General features: G+C 52.8%; 1 protein-coding gene and 1 long non-coding RNA gene across 8 annotated transcripts in view; one reads left to right on the top strand and one right to left on the bottom strand.

Moving 5' to 3' along the window:
* Nucleotides 1–18,848, top strand: part of TCF20 (transcription factor 20) — a 194,528-nt gene that overhangs the window by 88,380 nt on the left and 87,300 nt on the right. The window contains exon 1 of one of the 7 annotated variants that reach the window (XM_060413606.1): nt 10,424–10,753. The exons of the other annotated variants lie outside the window; for them this stretch is intronic. The gene's annotated coding sequence lies outside the window, so the exon portion shown is untranslated. Of the gene's footprint in view, nt 1–10,423; nt 10,754–18,848 lie in introns of those variants that run through there. 7 annotated transcript variants of the gene reach the window in all.
* LOC132659505 (uncharacterized) lies at nt 39–10,197 on the bottom strand. The gene is made up of 2 exons (XR_009600043.1): nt 2,580–10,197; nt 39–951 (listed from the first exon to the last, which is right to left on the bottom strand). It is a non-coding gene; the product is annotated as an uncharacterized LOC132659505 (long non-coding RNA).

Here is an 18,848-nt window from a genome sequence, read left to right as displayed (position 1 = left end):
CACACGAGCTCTTACTGTGAGTCAGGCAGGCTCTGTTCTTCTTGCATAACTATGTAGTATCTTATTGAATACAGTAACTGACTAACATGTGAGGGTGGGGGTGGGGCGGGCAGGGGATCCCAGAAGCCAGAAGCACACAGGGAAGAGCCCCAGAGACTTGCTGTTTTCCGGGCAAGGCTAAGCTGGCACCCTTGGTACTGTGAGCCAGACCAGAGGGTTTGGAAGGCTGGGGTGTGAGGCACGAGCAACACAAGGGCCCACCCACCACTGTGAATGGGCCATCTGGGACTGGACACCCCTTTATACAGGGCAGAGCCTCGGACACACCTGGGACCCCAAGTCAGTTGTGGCCCCACCCTAGGTCTTGGTCTTCCTGTCTGTCTGATGGGGGCTTGGGCTCGCTCACCTCTCAGCTGCTGTAAGGGCCGCCCATTTCTCTGGTCTCCGGTTTTCTTGGCTGGCTTCCATGAAGGTTGTGACTTGAGGGGGTGTCCTCTGTCCATTGATTTTTCGAGAAAGGATGCTTTCCTCCCTTCCGCTCTGCAGTCAGCCCACAGTTGAACAACGTGGGCATCCAGCCTTCCCACTGCTCCTCCTGCCCCACCAGCATCCCTCACCTGGCCTGGAGGAGGGGGCTGATTAGGTCCAGGGAGATAGGGGTGCCCAGGAGGGCACGGGGCTGCCCCCACACCACTTGATGTACACCACTCGTTTGGGGACGGTCCTGCGAGTGGGTGGGTACAGGACTTGGAAGCCACATCCAGCCACACCCAGCAGGGTGATGCTGAGCTGCTTGGAAGACCCAAATGGTTCATCTGCCCTCCCTCCTCTCGAACTTCGGGGTCGGACAGACTGCTCACTCCTCGTCCCACTGTGCTGTGCGGGTGACCAATGCTGCCTGAACGTGAGCCTGCCTGCTCAAAGGACGAGTTATTCCACCTCAAAGGGCACCTGAAATCAGAATAAGAGAACCAGCACTTAGGTGCGAGGTCACAGAGTAAGCACTTGCGTGGATGCAGCCCTCTGTGGTGGGCGATGTTAATGTCCCCATTCCTCAGATGGAAAAGCTGAAGCTCCAGAGCTTAGGGAGCTTCTCAAGGCAGCATCGCTCTCTGCCCTCCCTTTCTTTGGCATACCCCATGCGTGCGTGCTGAGTCTCTACAGTCATGTCTGACTCTGTGACCCTATGGACTGTAGCCTGCCAGGCTCCTCTGTCCATAAGATTCTCCAGGCAAGAACACTGGAGTGGGTTGCCATGCCCTCCTCCAGGGGATCTTCCTGACCCAGGGATCAAGCCCAACTCTCACGTCTCCTGCATTGGCAGGCAGGTTCTTTACCACTTGAATGACCTGGGAAGCCTGTTGTACACCCCAGCTAACTACCATAAAGGAGATGGGACAGATTCTAATGCTGGGAGCTCACAGGTAGCAGGACAGGTAAAGGGAGCCCAGAGACCATGGGGCAGAGGTGGGAGGAGGAGGCTGGGGAGACGCAAAGCCTGCAATGAGGTAGTTACTATGCCAGCATGCCACTGGAACAGGAATGTTGTGGTTTAGTCGCTCAGTCATGTCCAACTCTTCTGCGACCCCATGGACTCTAACCCAACAGGCTCCTATGTCCTTGGGATTTCCCAGGCAAAAATACTGGAGTGGGTTGCTATTTCCTTCTCCAGGGGGTCTTTCAGACCCAGGGATCCAACCTGTATCTCCTTCATTGGAAGGCAGATTCTTTACCACTGAGCCACCAGAAAGAAAGTGAAGTAGGTCAGTCGTGTCTGACTCTTTGCAACCCCATGGACTGTAGCCTACCAGGCTCCTCTGTCCATGGGATTCTCCAGGTGAGGGTACTAGAGTGGGTTGCCATTTCCTTCTCCAGAGGATCTTCCCGACCCAGGGATCGAACCCGGGTCTCCTGAGTTGCAGGCAGACGCTTTACCCTCTGAGCCACCAGCGAAGTCCTCAAGTCACCAGAGGAACCCCAAATAATGATCATCAAATACAAAAGAAAAAGTGAGAAACAGAAAAGAAAGGGAAAAAAAAGTAATGGCCATCAGGTGTGTGAGGGAGGGGTGCCCCACGTGGTCCCAGTCCTGGAGGACGCATAGTTGTCATTTCCTCTGCCAGGGACGTCTCTGCCCATTTTACTTAGCCAGAGCATGGGGTTTCTTAAAGGGCTCAAATCCCAGCTCTGCCAGTCGCTGGCTGTGGGACTGCAGGCTAATTAGTTATTGCTCTGAGCCTCACTTTCCGCATCTGTAAGTGGGGATAATTGGGCTTCCCTGGTGGGCTCAGTGGTAAAGAATCCTTCTGCTAATGCTGGAGACATGAGTTCGATCCCTGAGTCAGGAAGATCCTCTGGAGAAGGAAATGGCAACCCACGCCGGTATTCTTGCCTGGAGAATCCCACAGACAGAAGAGCCTGGTGGGCTATGGTTCATGGTTTGTTCACAAAGAGTTGGACACAACTGAGCGACTAAATAGCAACAGAAGTGAAAGAAAGTGTTAGTCACTCAGTCTTGTCGACTCTGAGCCATCAGGGGAGCCCTCAGCAACAAAAGTGGAGGTAACTGTGGTACTCACCTCTTCGGGCTTGTTGTAAGGAAGACCTGGCGCACAGGAGAGCTGTAGGAATGTTCTCTATTGTTAGCCCTCCAATCCACCTGGCTTGCCCTGGGGAACTCTCAGAGTCTCCCAAGCACCTGCTTTGTGCCAGCACCCAGCCCAGGGAGCTGAGGCTCCATCACTCAGGCCCCTCCCACGCCCTGGGCTAAGCCTCCAGGGCCTGGGGCTGGAGCGTGCAACAGATCTGACGTGCAGGGGGAACAGCCTGCGAGAACTGGTGTGTTGGCTCCCACTGCTGGCGTGACAGACATCCTGATGAGATATGTCACTTTAAAACATTTTTCAAAAGAAGTTTCCAGAACGCTGTCTTAACCTCACGGGGAACATACGTAGCCTGAATGGTTGTCAGGTTTCAGTCTTGGCTTTGAGATGACTTTTCGGAGACCCTCCCCTGCCTGGGCCTCAGTTTTCCCATCTGTAATACAGGCCAGGAACCGAATGCACCCACGAGGGTTGACCCTATGTGAGGCTGCGTGTGTGAAATGTGCTCTGTAAGCTCGAAAGCACCTTACAGCCATTGGGCTCTTTCGGTTCTGCTTCTGGTCGCTCGGGACACGGTCACGGGCAGACGCCTGCGTGGTGTCATTGCTGGGTGCTGGCCCTGGACGTGGGCTTCAGTGAGATGCCGACTACTTGCAAGGGCTCCTTGAGGAGTGACCTCACTGAAACCCTTGAATATTGTGATTTCCAGAGAATGTGGAAGGCCCCTTCCAGGGGAAAAGCTGGTAAGTGTCGTGTCTGTTAGCTCATCCCACAAATGGATTTGGAGCAGCTCCACACACGGGGGATGATGCTGGAGAACTGGAGGTCAGCTCTACCCTTGAGAGCTCAGTCTGGGAGGAAGGGATTGAAAGCTCCACCCCTAAATGACCAGACGGCCAAGAGTCAGGGGTGGCTGGATGCAAAGCATGGGCTTTTCAGAAGACACTCAGCCATGGAGCAATTGGCGGGATCGTTTATAAATGAACACTGACTCTTTTCTCTGCTTGGAAACCTTCCGCAGTTCCACGTTTTGCCTTTGGGATAAAGTCCCCAAGCCTTTCGCGGTTTGCACTGTTTTGCTCCAGCTGCACCTCCAGCTTACTCATTTCATTTGAATTGCACTGGCCTCCTTTTCCTTCCTGGAAATCTGCTCGCTCCCTCCTGCCTGAGGGCTTTTGCCCGTGCTGTGCCCACTGCCTGGAGCTCTCTCCTCCAACCTCATTGCTTGGCAACTTCCTATCCGTCCTGCAGGAATCAGCTCAAATGTCCTGGATCCCCCAAGACCCGGCTCCTATTACATACCGTCGGTGCACCTGCCCGCTTTCTTATCAATGTGTATTGTGCGTGCGTGCGTGCTTGCGTGCGTGCTTAGCCGTTCAGTCATGTCCGATTCTTTGCGACCCCATGGACTGCAGCCCAACAGGCTCCTCTGTCCATGGGATTCTCTAGGCAAGAGTACTGGAGTGGGTTACCATTTCCTCCTCCAGGGGATCTTCCTGATCTAGGGATCAAACCTGCATCTTCTGTCTCCTTTGTGGCTATTACCAAATGATTCGTTATGTGATGGTTTTTGCTCTAATGGTCCCAGGGGACTATACGCTCCATGACAATAGAGACCCTTGGGCTCAAGACTTCATGTATGGTGAGGGCTCAAATACTGTTTGTTGAATGAATTTATGATGAGTATTACGGTAAGGCTTTGTGGAGGTGGTAGTATTTGCGTGAGACTTGAAAAAGACTTGAAAGAGGGTTATGAGTTCAGTCTGTAGGGAAGAGGGAAGGGCTTCCTGCTTTGGATAGGCCGACAGGCACACGGTGGAAACACGACTCATTTGGTTTGGCAAAGAAGCAGGATGGGACACGTGAGAGAAGGCTGGAGAGGTGGCAGGGGCCATACAAGGGCTTTGAGCATTTACTTGAATTCTGAAATTTCCTTGGGACCCACCGACAACCTTTGAGCCCGAGGTGGGGACAGGGGGAGTAGGGTCAAAGCTGGCTTCTGGAAACTGTAATGAGTTTGCGGCAGGGAGGGGTGGGCCGGGAAGAGAGGCTGCCATCCAGAAGACCAGCTGGGAGTTGGAGAATCCACTGACTTGGCTGCTTTCTATTTCCCCGGCATCACACATGTGCCTTGGGGTTATCCTGTGAGCTCTTGGGGAGACGCAGACAGTGATGTGGAACCTCACAGGGCAGGACTGCTTCCAGAAAGCTCTCACCTCGAGGCAGCCACGCCTGAGTCCCTGGAGGGAGGGAGGTGGAGTGGAGCGGACGCTGACGTCCACGCTTCCCACACTTGTGTCCTCGTGCTTTCCCTGTGGCCCAGGAGTTGTGACATTCTGTGGTCGAAGAGCAACAGCAGCATCTCCATCAAAGCCCAGCACACCAGGGCCACCTCCGCGCCCCCCCACGGCGGGGTGTGGCCGACATGGTCCGAAGAACCGGGATTCTCAAGAATGACCCGGAGCTGCAACTTGGCAGCTGTGTGCCTCTGTGGGGGGGGGCATTTTTGTTAGCAATTCTGGGCTTCAGTGTCTTCAGCTGTGAAGCGGGGGCTACTTGGGTGTCGTGAAGGGTCAAGGGTGAGGACACATACATGGAGCCCCAAGTGTGGGCAACACTGGAGGCACGGGAAGTCGTGGCTGTTATCATGGCTGCGGATTTTCTCCACGGTTTGAAATCTTCGCAGGAAGCTGGGGTTTCAGGCTTAAAGTGAAGAGCGTGTCAACAGAACAGGACGGAACAAAGTCTTTTCCCAGCATGCCTCAGCATGCAGCACTGACTTCCCGTGGAGCCCAACAGGGACGGGGCTAAAAGTCTTGAGCTTTCAAGCAGAAATAATCCCGATGGAAAGGAACCTCCCTATTGTTCGCCTGTGATAAAGCCATGCAGGGGCTCCGCAGCCCGACTTGCCTGGGTTCAGATTTCGTCTCTGCCTCGTGACTCAGTTTCCTTATCTTCGGAATGAGGTAATAATAGTATCCACCTCATGGAGCTTTGGTGAGGATTAAGCAAGTTAACGCAGGTGAAGCGCTTAGAACACGCCTTTGTCACTACTATTGTTAGATCATTTCGTCTTCAGTGTAACACTTTGCCAGGCTGCAAGTGACTCAGAGGGAGCTCCGGGGCCAGAAGGCTGAGTTCAGACTAGCTCTGCGGCTTGCTAGCTGTGTGACCTCGGGCAAGTTTCTTAACCTCTCTGTGTGTCCCATTTCCTGCTCTGCACTGTGAAGATGGCAATCCCTGCCTCATAAGGTTGGGGGTGGGAGGAGTGACTGAGGTTGGCTGTAAGGGATCGGAGGCAGGAAGACCACTTGGCCCTTCTTCCCACCTGTTCCGATTTGAAGAAATGAGACTCAGGGCCATCAGATAATTTGCTGAAAGACACATGTCAGTAACACCAGGCTAGGCCCCCAGCTCAGCGCCCTGTGCTGGGCCACCACGCCAGGAACTTCCCAGGGAGACTCGAGCCACGGGTGGCAGGAGTGGGGAGCGGGCTGAAGGGTGATCTGAACCGTGATAGGGGCCTCCCGTTGCTTAGCTGCGTCTCCTCCCGGTGTTCTGAGTACGCTGATGCCCAGCTCCTGCCGCTTGGTGGGCAGGCCTTGGTCTTCCAGGTGTGGGTCTGAGGGTCCAACGCCTGCAAACTGCCCAGGCTCCAGGGATTTACAGTGTTACTTTGGGGAGAGGCTGGTGCCCACCTGCTGTGTCCCCTCCCATCTTTCCCTGTCTTCTTGCACACTTTCGGGCCCACGAACTGTCTGTGTCCGTCCATCTTTCCTGTGTTTACCAAGTGCTGGGAAACCTGGTGGTTAAGAGTGCAACCTCTAAAGACCCGGGTTCCAGTCCCAGCTTGGCCTCTTCTGAGCGGTGTGACTTCGGACAAGCTGTCCAGCTCTCTGTGTCTCAGTGGTTCCACCTGTAAAGTGGGAATGGGAACAGTACCAACCTCATCGTGTCACTGCAAACCCACAGTGCCTGTTCCCAGTGAGCCTGGATTCTTCTGGGCTGGAGATCATTTCTAATGGGATCATTGTTATGGTGATGGTGCCTAGCCCTGCCTTGGAATGCTAGAGACCCGAGGGAAGCAGAGGGGTCTGCCTGCTGGTGCTCAGGGTCCTGTGGGAGAGAATAGATGTGAGCACAGACAGCCCAGTGCCACCAGCGAGGGCCAAGGAGGGGGCAGCCACCACTCAGGCCCTGGGGGAATGAGGGGGAGGGCAGGACTGAGGGGCAGATCTCCGGGTCAGAGGTCACTGGGAGACCGCATGAAACCAAGTGTCCCAGATACAAGGCCCTGTAGAATCCCACCCCTGCCCACATCTGCACCCCCATCTCTGGTTCCCATGCCCTGCGCTGCACACAGTTCTCCTGGGAACTGTGGTGGCTGTCTGCCCGCAGCTCCATCTTGGGATCCCCCGACAATCTATCTGGAGCCGTCCCTCCACCCCCTGCGCCTCCCTGCCTGCCCTGCCCTTGCCTGGGAAAGACCTGTTCTGAGGTCCAGCGTTCCCTCCATCAGGGCCCGCAGCCTCAAACACAGAGCAGGTGCTCTGTGTGGAAGGAAGGCGTGCCCACAGAGGTTCTGGCCACCCCTGCTGTTTACGCTCTGCGTGGGGAAAGTGCCTGGCTGGGGACAGGCTCTGCAGGATGCCGGTGAAGGGGGGCGGGTTCCCCCACTTCCGGTAAGCGGAGGCTTTTTTTGGTAAGTCGTCTTCTGGAGCCCTTCGAGCAGGAGTTCCAGGAGCCTCCGCTTTCGTCTCCAGTTAGCGGGAGGCCCCTCCCAAGAGGAAGGAGAGCTGGGGCCCACTGAAGGATAAAGGTGCGGGCGGGCGGTAAGTGTGCTCGAGAGCGAGCCAGGGAGCCAGAGGAAGGACATCCGCCTCCCGCTGAAGGCGCCGCACCCGGCTCACTTCGCACAAGTCACTGATATGCCGGGCAGGGCCAGTCTCCTCCATCAATCCGTGCTGACAGATGGTAGCGGAATCACTGACCTAGAGGCAGAAGGCTCCATTTGTAATCCCAGAGTGGCTCAGGCGCCTGGAGGAGGGCAGAGGAGTTTGTAATAAAGGGAGTGACACGGGGTTTCCAAAAGCCATCTCGGAGCTGGAGGAGGAGGGAAAGGATTAATTTTGCTTCTGGAATTGAAACCACTGATTCAATTCAATAAGTATTTTTCGAGGGGACTGGGTTAGACGAGAGAGAAAAAGGAAAAAAAAAAACCCCAACCAATCTACTGTTCTTCAAGTGTGGTAGGAAAAACAGGATTCTCACAGATGAGACAGTGAGAGAACAATGGAAGACACTAACGGAATCAAAGCCGCCCCCAGCTGATTGTGCTCCAGCCACTATGGGGTCTTGACCAGTGACTGACTGGCTCTCTGGACCTGTCTGCTTGTCTGTCCACATCATAGAACTGTTGCTATTGCTAATGTGTGCCTGGTACTGTACTGAATTCTTTACGCATCTCTTTAGATTCCCATAACACCTTATGGGTGAGGTCACATTATCCCCATTTTACCAAGGTTCAGAGAGGTGAAGTGACTAGTCCAAGGCCACACAGCCCAAGCCTGTCTGTTGGTCATAATGCCCACACATGTTCTCTTTCCAGATGATACTGGAAGGAAACGTGATAGGCTGCTAAGGGGAAGATGTCCAGGCTGGCCTGGCCTGAGGACTGGGGAAGTCTCCAGGTCGGAGGTTAGCTAGCCACTGTTCCAGCAGGGTCCAAAGTGTGTGTGGGGGGGGTGTGGGCAGGGAGCTGTAGGGTCAGCCTCAGGACAGGAGGCAGGAACAAACAAAAGCCTGGACTTCAGTTACCTGTCTGCATTCCTTCCCTTCTGAATGAGGCTTTGCATGGCTTGTTGCCATCCCTTTCATGTTCTGGTCCCCCAGTCTGAGACCCAAAGGGGCTGAGGAAGAAGGGACAGGGAGGGGAGAAGGATGAGGGCAGGAGACTTAGGAAATGGGCTTCCCTTTTCCTCACGAATTCTCTCAAGAAATTGAGGGAGCTCCCAACACCAAATGGGAGTTCTCACACATCTTTCTGTGTTTGTCCAGAAAGCATGGGTCTGTGTTAAGAGTTCCCTCTTTCCCTCTGTAGCTCTGACTCAAACAAAAGCCAGCACTGGTCTTTTAAGTCTTGGTGCCAAAGAATTTGAAAATGAAACTCATAGAACAATGGGAACAGCCAGAGGGCAGGGCTTGGCAGCCTGTTAAGCTCTACCCCGGAAGAGACCGGCACCCCACCTGGCATGCAGGAGGTGCTGGGGGACCAAGTGTCCAAGAATAGCTCTGACCCACATTGGAGCCAGCCCCCACTTTGTATGATTGGACAGAAGCCAGGAGAAATCACGGCCTTCCCCAGCCACATCCTCCTGGGGTGCCAGCAGCAACTCAGGCCCTGCTTTGGATCCTTTTGCTGGCAGCAGGTGTTGCCACAGCCAGAATCCTCTTCTGGTGGCCCAGGGCAAGACAAAGCTAATGCCTGTGTCTAGGTGGGGTGAGTGGTGAAAGAGCAGAGCCAGGCCCTGGGGAGCTGTGGACCTCAAATACACTGAAACTGCACCCCAGGCCACACCTGCTTCCTATCAGCCTCCACCTGCTGCCCACTTCTTACAATTCCAGTTTACTTTCAAGTCAGGTTGCTCCAGGAAAGGAAGCCACATATACTCTCTTAACATCTAGGGCAGATGGGGGCCTAATTTAGAATTAGCAGTTTTAGTTAACGTTAGGGACATCTAGTCCACATGCTCCTCCTTCCCACTGTACCAACCAGGAACAGGCCTAGAGTGGGGAGAGAATCTGACCAGGTTTCTGGGTGAGTGGGAGAGGGGATCACAAACACTCCAAACACAATCGACCCTCACTGGTGATCACAGTGGGTCTCGCAGCAGAAACATCTCCTGTTGTTTTACAACTGAAATTTTCTTTAAAAAAAAAAAAAAAAAGTCAATCATTCCTTTGCTCCATAAAACGTACATGAGATTTGCAAAAAAAGGCTGGGAACGGCCCGAAGCCTTGGCGCCACAAATCCTCCACCTCATCTCCAAATTAATTCTGGACCCTGGGTCCAGCCAGTCAGGCGTGGCAGCTTTTTTTTTTTTTTTTTTTAAGGCTGCCTCAGGCAAAGGCAACTGGCATTTGGTGAGCATCTATTTTACAGGCGAGGTTGGTGGGCCTCCTCATCCTTGCTTTTATTGCGGAGGAAACTGAGTCCCAAGAGGGCCCAAGTCATTCATCCAAGGACACGCGGCGCCAAGGGGTGGAGGGCGGTTAGGGAAGTAGGCCTGCGGGCCCGGAGGGCGCTAGGGCAGGCAGGGGCCGGACCCACTAAGGCAAGGTACAGGGAGAGAGAGCAGCGGGTGGGGCTCCCCACGCAGGGCCAGAGGCGCGATCCTGGTTTTGGCGGCTCCGAGGGAACTCCTGAAATCGCAAGGAGAGATTCCGGGCCACCAACTCCCCAGAAAGTTGGATCGCGGCCACTCCCAGGACGGCTGGGATCTGCGGGCCAAGATGGCACTGGGTGAGCGGCGAGACACGCGCGCCGCACCCCGCAGCTGCCGAGGGGGACCTGCCGCCGCCTCCGCGCGACCCCGGCCGCTGGGCGGGCTGGGGGTGGGGCGCGGGGAGGTCTCCGGCCCGGCGCGCGCAGGCCTCGGCGCGGCCGCACGCGGGTGGGCACGCGCGCGCCCGCCGGCCCCGCCCCCGCCGCCCCGCCCCCGCCGCGCGCCCCGCCCCCGCCGCGCGCCCCGCTCCCGCCCGCCCGCGCGCGCCGCGGCTCGGAGCCCCGCGATTGGCCATCCGGCGTCACCTGACGCTCTGTTATTTCCTGTGTGTTGGGAGAATGGAGAGAAAAAACCCCGAGCCGAGCGGCTTTCGGCCCCTGCGAGGCGGCCGCGGCCTCCGCCGGGGGAGCCCGCCCTGAGGCGCGCCCGACCGGGGAGCGAGCGAGCGAGCGCGAGCGCGCGGGCCGGAGCGAGCGTCGAGGGGCCGCGGCCCCCCGGCCCGCCCCGCCGCCGGCCCCAGGCGCCCGAGCTGGAGGCGGCGGAGGCTTCCCCCACCCCCACCCCGCGCAGCGCCGTCCGCCGCCGCTGCTCCTTCCCCTCCCGCCCCCGGCTGAGGCCGAGGGACCGGGCGGGGGGCTCCCGCAGGTAACCGCCGCCCGCGCCTGAGGGGGAGGGGCCGGGGTCAGGGGCTGAGGGGCTTGTCGGGGGGCCAGGCCGGGTGTCCTGGCCTCCGGGGCTGGGGGCAGACAGAGGTCCTCGCCCGGCCCGACCTGAGAGTGCGCCGAGCCCCCCGGACTCCGAGGCCAGGACTCGGGCTGCTGAGGGGCCGGCCCGACCCGACCCGGGAGTGCAGAGAGGAGCGGCCTGCCTTGGCCTCGGGGCGCTGAGGGGAAAGGGCCCGGCCTGGCATCATCAGGGCTCTGAGGCGGGGTTGGGGGTCTCGGTCTGACCGGGCTTGGGCACCGGTCCTGGCCTGAGGGTGCCGGGAGAACGGTACCTGCTCGTTGCGGCCTCGGGTGCACCGGCGGCGGGTGTGAGCAGGCGGCGCCCAGGGGGTCGGCGGGGTCAGTGCCGCCCGCCCCGGGTTGGGGGGTGCCCCCTGGCAGCCCCGGGTATATCCTGCAGCTCTCTCCGCTTTGCTGGGGGCGAGGCGGGCGAGCAGGCGGAGGGCCGGGCTTGGGGAGGGGCCGGCCGGGCTCCCGCGGGCGGGAGCGGAGCTGGGGAGCCGTCGCGCGCCCCCGCCGCGGGGAAGGCAGAGGGCCCGCTCCTTGCCATGTGAACACCTGAAGCCATGTGGACGCGGCTGCTTCTCGCCTGTTGGGGGCGGAGGGCAGGTACTAGCTGGCCCGGCTCAAGGTACCGGGCCCCCCCCGGGGGCGGAGAGCCGAGCGCGGGACACCCTTCCTGCGTGGGGTTTTTCTTCCCCGCCGCGGTGAGCAGGGCTGTGAGTGTTGGATCCGGTGGTCCCCAGTGTGCGAGCGGACGGCTCGTTTATTTTTTTGGCGGGGGGTGGTGACTGACGCTCTCGGCTTCTGATCTTTTGGGGGACGGTGGGGAGTGGTGGTGGAAGGAGAGCGGCCGGTCCGGCCCAGCCCGCTCTGGCATAGGATGGAGGTGGGATGTCTCCCGTGCGCCTGGATGGGAGTGGAATTTAGTGAGTTGAGGGGCGCGGGGCGGGGGTGTGGGGAGGCGGCGCAGAGGAGCGGCCGCCTTCCTGGGCCTGTGGGTGGGGTTATTGTCTGTCTGTATTTGTGGTTGTGGACACCAGCACTGTCTGCGTCCCTTTAGTTTGCCCTTAGGGGACAGATCAAAATTAGGATACCACCCCACCTCGCGAAGATTAGATGTCTCTGATAACTTCTGTAAAGTGGATGGAATTTTCGAGCTGTTATCTAACAGGCAGATCTTTGAATGATAATCGGACCCTTCTGTTAACAGCCTCTGTGCGGAGTTAGAGGGAGGATCCTCAGTTAATATCCTCAGTGAAGATCTTAAAGGGAGTGGCAGCTGGCTGAAGTGGGGAACTTCCCTGAATGAAGTTCGACCTGGAAGACCCAGGAATCTACTTCCAGCTTTGCCACCGAGTAGACTATAACCCTGGCCAAGTTACCTACCTCCCCAACAAAGGCTCCCTTCTAGGTCAAACGTTACAGGGCTTTTAGGTAGTCCCTCCTGTCTTGTGGTTTTGGTTTAGTGGTAGGGGACTTCCTGGCAGACGCAGATTGTTCCTTACCTGGCTTTTAAAAGCCTGTCTCACCTTTTGGTTTTCAGCCTCTACTCCCACAGAGTGACCGACTTGGTCAGGGTGCAGTTTTTCCTTAAATTCCTGTTGATGCTGTTCTGTGCTTCTCCGAAAGTATATTCTAGCCTGGGCTGAATGTGCCTTGTATTTTTTCCTGTCTTTGCAAGAAGGAGTTATCAGGGAAAAGGTTTTTCAGTCATCATCTGACTACTTGGAGTTGTGGATAATGTGTGTTTGATTCTGTGTGTGTTGGTTAGCTTCAAGGAGATCCAAGATCTTTCTATGCAGAGTATTACGAAGGGATCTTATTTAAAGTTCCTTCCAGGGATATTTGGCTAACTTTCTAAATTTCCAGCTTCAGTATTCTCAGAGAAGGAATAAAGTGGAATTCTGTAACATCTCCTGGGAAGTGGCATGCTAGTGGAATTAACTATCACCTCAGGGTGCACTAATTATTTGCATCCCCAATTTATTCCTTAATGGTAGCTGGATGCTTCCTCTCAGATGCTGAAGAACCCCAATTAATTTCACTGATTTTATGGTGTGTGAGGGCCTTAGGCCATGCCTTTGACTGGCTAGGCCTTCTGGACCAACCTCAGAGGTTGGTCTTGTTTGTCTTAAATTTCCAGTATTGGGATTCTTGAAGAACATGTGCCTAATGTGTGACATGTCTTTCTCAGACCACTTTTTAGTTCTTCCTGTGCACACGTTTCAGAAAGGGTCACCGCTTTGGGAGGTATGCTCATAATGCTCCCCTTGGAGACGGATTGGTAGACTTTTCCTTGTGTGTTGCCATCAGGCCTGTCACATAGGTAGATGCTTCTATATGGCTGTGCAGATTGATTATTTGGAGTTTTCCAAAATAAACAATTTATGTTGGTATTTGAATTATGACCTTGCTTTCTGCGAGCTTTTAAAAACCTTGCAGTTACTTAAATTGTAAACAGTTATCCTTCTCAGGTAAATTTACATTTTAGTTGTAACTTATGAGGGAAAAGTTATAAAACTTACAGAGGAAACGTTTATTTGTGTGTACCTTTGTGAGAGAAGGTTGCCAAGGCGGTAAGATGTCAGGAGATAAGGATTTTAGATTTTGTAACCTTTTTTTTTTTTTTAACCTTCATAAAGTGTAGTGGAATGTAGATCAAGAAATTAGAGTTAGACTGCTTCTAAGTTCAGCCTTCTCTTTCTAAGGAGAGAAAGGATGGTAGAGCATTTATTTTGAAAAACAAAACCAGAAATACCCCAGTATGTTCTGTCCAAGGCGTTTTAACTTATCTAACAAAATCCACCCAGCAGACCTGAGAGATATATCACCTCTTCTTTTCCTGAGAGGTCAAGGAGCTGATGAGGGTCAGGGTTTGGTTGTGACTGTCCCCCTGGCTCCAAAGCCTTTGTTAGGTCTGTTACAGCTCACTGCAGCTCAAGAAACAAAGCAGCTAGTGGATTGGCTTTGGAACCGAAATGTACTGCTGTGTTTCCCTTCTTCATCTTTTCCTTTTTTTTTTTAGTTTAAAAGTTGTAATGAATTTGAAACCTGGACTCAGCAAGGCTGTGCCTTGTGATTTAGTGATCCCCGCGAGTTTTCTAAAATCTCACTTTCTTCATACCTGGCCAGTTTTGCCAGTGCACCTGAGATTTAATCAAAAAAGTTTCTCTTTCATACCCAATTCTGCCATTCTGTCTTGAGCTGAAAACTTCTGTCAGCTCAAAGAGTGACACAGTATGTAAGAGCCTGTCTCCCTTCCTGTCTGTGTTACTGGTTTACAGTGTACAGGAATCATTATCTGGTACATGCTCTCATTTTAGCCAGATGGGATTCAAAATGTACACTTATAAAAGACAGCCCTTCTCGAGTATGCCTTCAGCTCTCTTCCTCACGGGGGCTTGTGTTCAAGACACCTTGGTGATTGTTAGATATATCTGGGGCTTTTGACTGTGTGCCTTCATTTCCATTTTGTGGCGGTAAAAGTAACAAAATAAAGGAAAACAGCATAATGCTATTTATATTGGAACAGAACTGTACACATAAAAGTCATACATTTGAAATATAATGAAATCAAGCCTTTCATAGAGCATAATTTGGTCACATTGCATTTAGATTGAATAGGTTTTTTTTTTTTTTTATTAGGTTTGAAGGGCATCTTAATACCTATGGTACATGTAGTGTGAGCGGAAAGATTCTCTGGCGACAAACACGATCAGTACTTTCTGCATTAGAGTTGTGTTTACTTTGTAGGTAATGTGCATGGCCCAGCAGGAAGATGAACTGTAAAGTGACTTATTGGTGTATCTGTGGCTTGTTATCTGATGCTTCATTGTGGGAAAGTTAAGAACAAGAAAACATTAGCTACAGGGGAAAATACCCTTACTGCAGCCTGCATATGTAAGCTGTTGTGGGAAAGGGTGGAAGTTATTGCAACAGTTGAATATCAGCCTGATTGGAAGATTGTTTTCTGTGTGTTTAAACAACACAGCCCTGTACAGGGATTAAGGTTCTCTATGTTCTGATTTTCATTGGCAAGCATTTGTAAGCACTGTTCTAAAACATGGAAGGTGCAGTGGTGGGCAAGATAGAGAAGGAGCCTGCTCTGGAGACGGACTGTTGACAGTAAGTGAGTGCGTCTAGCGGTGAATATAGTGATGAAGAGGATAAAAAGACAATGTGATAGTGACTCCAGGGAAGCTGCTCGTGGTAGTCATAAAGAAGTCCCCTCTTCTGGAGAATCGTCTGCCAGTAGGGCAGTCAGACTGGATCTGTGGGATGGGTGAAAGTGGCGTTAAACAAAGTAAATGATTTGCTTTAGTCCTGAACATCTTGAGAAGTTAATCCAAAGAATAGAAGTGGCTTGGCTGAAGTCTTCCCTCTGTTTGTATCTCTGCTTTGTGAATGGGGACCTGGCTCCAAAGAACTTGAGAGGGATTATTAGTGGTACTTTATAAAGGGCAAGAAAGGGAAATGTGTGTGCTTTATTGAAATTGTTCTGATAAAACCCAGAAATGTGGAGGGAATCCCCCTGGTGGTCCAGCGGCTAGGGCTTTGCTCTTCCACTGCAGGGGATGTGGGTTCAAACGAAGATCCTGCAAAAGCCGTGCACGGTGCCCCCAGCCCCGCAAAAGAGAAAAGCAAAACTGCCCAGATGTGTTGTTATATTGATGAGTGCTGGGTATTATTAGAAACATCGTTTAATTATGTTTGTGTTTCTCTGTTGAGAAGTTGGATTGCGGCGGTAACAGTCATTGTACTTGGTTAAAAGTTCAACTGAAGCTGCAAAAATTAGTGATATCTGTATGCAGGACACTCTGCTAGATATTGCTTCAAAGAGAAGATCCCAAGTGACCTTGGTTGGATGGGGGGTGGAGGAAGCAGGGGTCTCGGGGAGTGGGGACTGGCGGGAGAGGAGACAGCGCAGCCAGAGAGGCTTTGTTGTCCATGGCCTGGAGGCTCCGCCCTCTGCACTTTTGCCATCCAGCCAGTGGCATCCAGATACCTTCACCCACCCTTTCTGTGCTCTCTGGCAGTTATCTAGAGAGCTGAAAGAAATCGTCTCGTCTAGCACTTTACAACCTCTTTACAAATCAGGGAAGGGGCCAAGGAGGTGGTGACCTGCCCATAGTTAATGTAGCTTTGTACTGACAGTCAAGGCTAGGACCCTGTTCTTTGCCAGCAAGGCTGGTGTTCCTTCCACTGTAGCCCATGCTCTGACCAGAGGGTTGGTCGTTAACATTCGCTCCTGAGTAGAAAAAGAAAGGCCGCCTTGGGTTGCTAATGTACTCCTTTAGAGGAAACCTATGTAGTTCCAGTCTTAAGAAGTCAGGGAGAAGACACACATCAACCTGGAAAGCAGAGTATGGACAAGGAATTGTGCTGCTCTTTTTTTGCACATAAGATATATATAGTGTTGGTTTCTTTAGGCCCAAGACATAATCTTACCCTGATTTTATCTTGGTCTAGAATGGATGGCCTGGAGAAGTTCTGCCACATGTAGCATTAGTTGTGAAGTTCACGCTAGGCCCTTTAGAGGTAGGGAGAAATTTCTGATACATGGCTAAAAATGAGTTCTAGAATTCAAAATAGGTAAGGCCCTGGCAATCCTAAGGTTTTCATCTCTCGACCTCAGTTTCAGGGAATATTTCACTTTGAAATTGGAAGCACCCCAAGCTAAAGCGTTCCTTTAGGAGCCTGGAGATCATCCACGGTGCCTGATCAGAGTAGGGGTTCTTGAGCAGGACTGCATTCCTGGGCGCTTGCCTGCCTTCATGCTCAGGTGGGTCAGTGGCCTGGGGGCAGGTTTTGTGTCCCTTTTGTAGTAATGTGCCAAGGGTGTTCTTGCTGTAGCAAGTCTATGTGAGGGGCAGTTTATGGAGACACAAGAGTGTGAAGGAGAGCATGTGGCCTCAGTCTGGCTCCATCACTATTAGCATGAGTGAGCTTGGGCACTTTGCTTGAGCCACAGTTTCCTTGTCTGTAAAATGGAGATACATCTTGCTCAGGGCCGATGGGAAAAGGAACTAAAATAGGAAAAGTATATAGTGGAGTGCGCCACCTATAGGCAAATGGTAGTTGCCCACTGAAGCATTCCACACTGTGCTGTGTGCCAAGACGCTGACTGCAGCAGAACTTGTTGTTCAGTCGCTCAGACATGTCCGACTGTGAGCCCATGGACTGCCGCACTCCAGGCTTCCCTGTCCTTCATCATCTCCCGGAGCTCGCTCAAACTCATGTCCATTGAGTCGGTGATGCCATCCAACCATCTCATCTTCTGTCGTCCCCTTCTCCTTCCTCAGTTTTTCTCAGCATCAGGGTCTTTTCTAGTGAGTTGGCTCTTTGCATCAGGTGGCCAAAGTATTGGAGCTTCAGCATCAGTCCTTCCAATGAATATTCAGAATTGATTTCCTTTAGAGCAGAGCTGATTCCAGACCACCTGACCTGCCTCCTGAGAAACCTGTGTGCAGGTCAAGAAGCAACAGTTAGAACTGGACATGAAACAACAGACTGGTTCCAAATCTGGAAAGGAGTACGTCAAGGCTGTATATTGTCACCCTGCTTATTTAACTTATATGCAGAGTACATCATGAGAAACGCTGGGCTGGATGAAGTCCAAGCTGGAATCAAGATTGCCGGGAGAAATATCAATAACCTCAGGTATGCAGATGACACCACCCTTATGGCAGAAAGTGAAGAAGAGCTAAAGAGCCTCTTGATGAAAGTGAAAGAGGAGAGTGAAAAAGTTGGCTTAAAACTCAACATTCAGAAAACGAAGATCATGGCATCCGGTCCCATCACTTCATGGCAAATAGATGGGGAAACAGTGGAAACAGTGACAGACTTTATTTTGGGGGCTCCAGAATCACTGCAGATGGTGACTGCAGCCATGAAATTAAAAGACTCTTGTTCCTTGGAAGAAAAGATATAACCAACCTAGACAGCATATTAAAAAGCAGAGACATTACTTTGAACTATAATAAAGAAAGCTGAGTACCGAAGAATTGATGCTTTTGAACTGTGGTGTTGGAGAAGACTCTTGAGAGTCCCTTGGAATGCAAGGAGATCTAACCAGTCCATGCTGAAGGAAATCAACCCTAAGTATTCATTGGAAGGACTGATGCTGAAGCTGAAATTCCAATACATTGGCCACCTGATTCGAAGAACTGACTCATTGCAAAAGGCCCTGATGCTGGGAAAGATTGAAGGCAGGTGGAGAAGGGGATGACAGAGAATGAGATGGTTGGATGGCATCACCAACTCAATGGACGTGAGTTTGAGTAGGCTCCAGGAGTTGGTGATGGACAGGGAAGCCTGGTGTGCTGCGGTCCATGGGGTTGCAAAGAGTCGGACACCACTGAGTGACTGAACTGACTGACTGATTCCTGCCAGTCCTATTGATTTTACATCCGCAAAGGTCTGCTCAGTGCTCGTGCTCAGTTGTGTCAGACTCTTTGCAACCCCATGGACTGTAGCCCACCTCTGTCCATGGACTTTCCCCTGCAAGAATACTGGAGTGAGTGGGTAGCCATTTCCTACCCCAGGGGATCTTCCCGACCCAGAGATCAAACCCGAGTCTCCTGCTTTGGCAGCTAGATTCTTTACCACTGAGCCACCTGGGAAGCCATCTGCTCAGTAGAGAAGAGCAGTTAAAACAGGGCTATTGGAAGTGCTCTAATGGGGAAATACATGGAGCTGAACCAAGACATATTATTCTGACTCAAACGGTCATACGAGGCTTCTCAAAGGAGGGCCATTGGCTTTTTTGTCCTGGCACTTGTCGTTCTCTCAACAGTCTCTTGCCACCTCTGTGGTTCATTCCTCCGCTTTTGCTTATCTATTGGCTTCTCTGGATCCTCTTAGTTCATTGTACTCGCTCTCCAGATGCTCTCAGATATCACTAGGCTTTGATGATTGCCCATAAGTTGATGACCGTCATGTTAATATCTTCATCCAGACTCCTGGCTCCTCCAGCTCCTCCTGCTTGATGCTGCAATTTGGATAGCTCATCA

The sequence above is a fragment of the Ovis aries genome, chromosome 3 (assembly GCF_016772045.2).
Source record: "Ovis aries strain OAR_USU_Benz2616 breed Rambouillet chromosome 3, ARS-UI_Ramb_v3.0, whole genome shotgun sequence".
NCBI lineage: Eukaryota > Metazoa > Chordata > Mammalia > Artiodactyla > Bovidae > Ovis > Ovis aries.
Note: the sequence above shows the minus strand (reverse complement) of the source record. Positions and strands in the feature narration are given on the sequence as shown.